This window comes from Octopus bimaculoides, chromosome 14 (assembly GCF_001194135.2).
Source record: "Octopus bimaculoides isolate UCB-OBI-ISO-001 chromosome 14, ASM119413v2, whole genome shotgun sequence".
NCBI lineage: Eukaryota > Metazoa > Mollusca > Cephalopoda > Octopoda > Octopodidae > Octopus > Octopus bimaculoides.
In genome coordinates this window covers 38249973-38255351 of record NC_068994.1, presented here as the reverse complement: position 1 = coordinate 38255351, position 5379 = coordinate 38249973, and the positions used below count along the sequence as shown (strand labels likewise).

The 5379-nt window shown below is 35.1% G+C and overlaps 1 long non-coding RNA gene across 1 annotated transcript in view; it reads left to right on the top strand.

The window, feature by feature from the left end:
- LOC128249439 (uncharacterized) overlaps positions 1–5158 on the top strand; it is a 64693-nt gene extending 59535 nt beyond the window's left edge. Inside the window, exon 3 of the long non-coding RNA XR_008265560.1 lies at positions 4246–5158. This is a non-coding gene — a long non-coding RNA (uncharacterized LOC128249439). The remainder of the gene's footprint in view (positions 1–4245) is intronic.
- The last annotated feature ends 221 nt before the right edge of the window (positions 5159–5379 follow it).

Here is a 5379-nt window from a genome sequence, read left to right as displayed (position 1 = left end):
TTTATATTAATTAAGTCCTGGGGTTGATTTATTGAAATAAAACCCTTCAAGATGGTGTCCCAGCATGACCACTGCCAAATGACTGAAACAAGTAAAAGATAAATGATTTATCTTGCATTGCTCACCAGCACTAGTTGTTGGCACTCCGTTGCTTACAACGTCGAGGGTTCCAGTTGATCTGATCAATGGAACAGCCTGCTCGTGAAATTAACGTGCAAGTGGCTGAGCACTCCACAGACACGTGTACCCTTAACGTAGTTCTTGGGGATATTCAGCGTAACACAGTGTGACAAGGCTGGCCCTTTGAAATACAGGTACAACAGAAACAGGAAGAAAGAGTGAGAGAAAGTTGTGGTGAAAGAGTACAGCAGGGTTCGCCACCATCCCCTGCCGGAGCCTCATGGAGCTTTAGGTGTTTTCTCTCAATAAACACTCACAATGTCCGGTCTGGGAATCGAAACCGCGATCCTATGACCGTGAGTCCGCTGCCCTAACCACTGGGCCATTGCGCCTCCACACCAGCACCAGTATGTGTAATATAATGGAGCTAGTTCAATTGACTAGGCTTTACCTTCATGAACTCATCAAAAGAAATTGTTATTGCTTGGCACCAGTGTCATTGTTGGTATTACTGTTAGAACACCAAGAGTTTGAGCAGATACCACAAGGTAACTCATATGACACTCTAAGAATCCCACTGATTCATCACTGTTAAATATCACTTTATTTTTCGATCCTAAAAGGGTGAAAAACAAAATTGACTTCAACTGGGTTTGAACTCAAAGTACTGAGAGCAGGAGTATATATTGCAAAACATTCTAATCGGCACTTTAATGACTGTTAATTCATTTTATTAGTACAAAAAAAAAAAAAAAAAAAAAAAAAATGAATATCGTTGAATAAATCTAGAAAAACATGGAATTGTGAAATGGTATAAAAAAATAAAATGATGAAATTGAAAAAAAGTGTAAATGAGATTTTAATTTATTTAAACAATTAACTTCATGAGGAGAGGTAATGGGCAAAATGTGGGCTCTTCAAACTACATCACAGATGACTCATCTAGAAGGGCAATATATCTAAATAAGATAAAGGAGAATTTTTAGACCTTCTTTCTGTGTATATTTACAAACCTTTTATCAAATATTTCTGGTATGATAAAGTGTACTTAAGTCATGCAAAACATCAAATTAGTTAGTTTTTTTTTTTTGTGTGCCAGATGACAAGACAAATCAATAACAGTGTGGAAAGATGGGCATAATATGAAGTTGATTTACATTATGTTGTGATTGGTTTGATTTCTCATCAGTACCAGGTGTCTTATACATATAAGTGTACATAATATGGCTGCATTCAAACTGAAGGTTATTATTATTTTTAAACTTAGGATAATGGATTGGTAGAATTGTTAGAGCAATGGAAAAAATGCCTTGAGGAATTATCTCTTTACATTATGAGTTCAAATCTTGCTACAGTCAACTATGTCTTTTATTCCACTAGGCTGATGAAATAAAGTATCATTCAAGTACTGGAATCAATGAAATAAACTAACTATCTCTTCTAAATGTCAGACCTTGCACTTATGCTAAGAACAATTATTGTTTTTCAAACTAAAGGCACAAGTGTGGCTGTGTGGTAAGAAGCCTGCTTCTCAACAACATGGTTCTGAGTTCAGTTCCATTGTGTGACACCATAGGCAAATGTCTTCTACTATACCCTCAAGCTGACCAAAGCCTTGTGAGTGGATTTGTTAGATGAAAACTGAAAGAAGCACGTTATATATATATATATATATATATATATATATATATATATATATATATATATATATATATATATATATATGTATATATATATATGGTTGAAATTTACAGAAAAACAGAAAATGAAGACAGGTGTATGAACAACAGGTGTATTAGTTTGATTCTCGGGAGAGAGAGAGGTGGGGGTAGGGATGGAGTATGTAGGAGTGGGTGTGAAGGTGTGGAGCGAAGGTGGGATATCAATGAAGAGAGTAGGTGGGTAGGAGTGAGGAGAGGAAAGAGAGTTGAGCTCAAGTGGTGCAAAGGACCAAAGAGAGAAGATTAATTCTTGTTCACAGTAAAGGCAGGAGTCCAGATGGCCCCTGTGCAAAGACAATCTGAACACAGACAGGTGTTGCAGTGAATGACCGGTAGAGTGGAAATGGCATGAGACTGGAGCGTCATTGCCAAGTCTGATGTCTTGGAGGTGCTCCGCAAATTGGTCAGCCAAGTGGCATCCTGTTTCACCAACGTACAGAGAAGGGCAGGAAGAGCAGGTGATGCAGTAAATGACGTTGCATCAGTATGATTTCTGTTTGCACCTCACCATCAACACTTGACAACTGGTGTTGGTGTGTTTACATCCCTGTAACTTAGCAGTTTAACAAAGGAGACCAGTAGAATAAGAAATAAGTGTTCAACTAAAGGCCTTCGTGGTGGTGCTCCAGCATGGCCACACATAAACAACTGAAATGAGTAAAAGAAAAAAGAGTAGTAACATTTTTAACGGCTAGTATACATGTGTCAGTGACCTAAACCACTTAGAAATAGAGATTCCTGTTGCAAATCCATTCTGGTACTATGTACACATCCAAAAATAAGACCCTGATGACTACTAGAGATAGAATCAACTGAAACATGGATAGATGTAAATACTGAGGCAGTTCTAGCCACTAAAGCTGAAGTTAATAGTCTGCAAAATTATTATGCTATGAACAATAACTCATCATTGACATTTAATTTTTAAAATAATTAGATCTGAAATACTGTTTAAAAGAAAATGATCATTCAGACATGAACCTCAAAGTATTGAAATAATTCAGCATAAATCATTATGAAACTTTCTATAAAATTTGTAAAATGACATTTTGTTTTTTAAAGAAATTAAAAATAAACACTATTTTCTATTAATTATATAATAATTCTAGAAAGACTTTCATGCCTCTAACATTGCTAAAATAAGTACCATTTTTTAATTTAGACTGTGAATTAGCAGAATCATTGGAGTGTTGGATAGAATGTCTTGTAGTACTTGTTCTAATAGAGTGTTCTTAGTTCAAACCCAGTAGAAGCCAAATTTGCCTTTAATCCTTTTGAGTTTATAAATAAGATAGTAGTTCAGAGTGAATTTTTGGAACTATTAGATTTCTGGATGAGATGCCTTGTAGTATTTTGGCAGCAACACTGGTGCTAAGCTCTATTAGTCATTGTCATTTTCCTGGACAGCTTCCATGGTGGAAAGAAGTAATACTTGCAAGTATGGGAAGCTGCTGATCTTCCATAAAAATTTTGCCCAAGTTTATTATACCTTAGAGAGGATCTTTCCAGTTGCAAACTCATGCTCTCACAAGACAAACAGAGGTCTGGGACTTCTGTATTGTTTAGTAAATTTAGCATTCAGATCAGACCTCTGGTTCCCTTCCTACAGATATTGATCTGTAGATGTTGAAGCTGAGCATCGTCCACATAAATCTCACCCACTAAGGAGAGTTGTTAAAAGTCTGATATTAACCGGTCGAGTGACCCCTCATAATACCCCTTCTGATTATTGTTGCCAACTATTGCATGTGCATAAATACTTAGATATAGTTCCCATCCTGAGCTAATGAGGAAGTTTTTTCATGGTTATTCACTAGAATAGAAGTTGCATCATAAACAAGGAAGGAGCCATTGGACAGTGTAGTACTTGATTTACAAAAAGAGAAGGGTTTCATGATTAAAATATATTTGCTCATAGGTCTATATGATCAGAGGTGGCCTTGGGCGATATGATCAATGGTGACAACAACAAAAATAAGAAATTTCATTGATTTCTACACTAGCTACTGTTCTATAGGTACCAGTGATTATATTACTAAGTTATTACAATATCTTCTACTTCTAATGAGATATTTTATGGCTGGTCATGTTTCCAGCTAAACCAGAGCATCAGGCATATTATGTTCTGGTTAGCTGCTGGCTAAATATCCCATTATACTATTTATGTATTTGTACTGAGTATTAACTTCTGTGAGTATTGAATAAAACCATTTTCCAGGGCTGTTAACTTTTTGTTATGAACTAGGGCTATATTCTTTGGCAAATTTATTTTAATGCATTTGATTTTAATCCACTCTTACCCATTTAAAATTTTGTTAACAGATTGTGCATAAGGTATTAGAGGACATACCTTTTTTCAGTCATTCCTGCACTTTTTGCTAACTCTCTGTAATCTTTGTTTCAGAAAATTATAATGGCAGACCCTCAGCTTACTCAAGAAATGAAGAGGCATGCTGTTTTTGTGTTTATAAAAGCTGAGAATAGCAATTTAGAAATATCTTGATATTTAAAAGTTGCCAAATCTTTCATCTACAAAGTTTATATGGAGTTAGAGACTCAAGATGGAGACATATTACCAGTATTAAAGCATAAAAAGGATTCTAAACACTCTAAAATCATCACAACACCTGAATTTATTCAGCAAGTTCAACAGACCATTGATTACAATCCCAGAAAGTCTATGAGGTCAATTTCAAAAGATTTCCATGTGTCAGAAGGAACAGTCAAAAATGTTGGCCACGAAGACATCAGATATAAGTCTTATATGATAAGGAAAGGTCAATTTGTAAGAAAAAGCAAAAAAAAAAAAATGCTCTTAAACAAACTGAAAAATTCAGCAAAAGATCTGATTTGGTTTTTCTCAAACAGAAAAACTTCGACCAAGATCAAAGAGGTAACAAGAAATGACAGATGGTTATGTGCAGACCCTTCTGAAGTTCCAAGTGTTGTGCATACAAAATTTCCTGCAACTGTCATGGTTTCAGGAGTTGTCAGCAATGAAGGATGTGATGCCTCCTTACTTCTTTCCACAAGGCCTTAGAGTTAACTCTGTGGCCTACATTCAGGTTCTGGAAATAATTGTTAAGCCCTGGATAGACAGTGTATGGACAATTGTTGTCGAGAGAGAGAGGTCAATGAACATGCCCATAACACCAAAGATTCTTTGAAAGCTGCCATAGTCAGAATAATGTCCAAAATGAACCAGGACCACTCGATTCAAGCATGTAGATGATTTAGATCTCATATAGAAGCAGTTGTTGAAGCTGAAAGTGGCTTTATTGAATAAGATGATAGAAAAGAAGGTTTATTTTTATCCTCATAGCATTTTTTGATAAATAAAGTTATTATCTGTTATTATATATCTGTTATTTTATAAACATAAACTATATATCTTATGCACCTTATATATATATAGATAGATATACATATATATACATATATATGTATATATATATAGATATAGATATAAATATATATACATATATATATATGGGGGCAACCAGATCGAACTGTCTCAAGTGTAACTGCCCGAAACAGT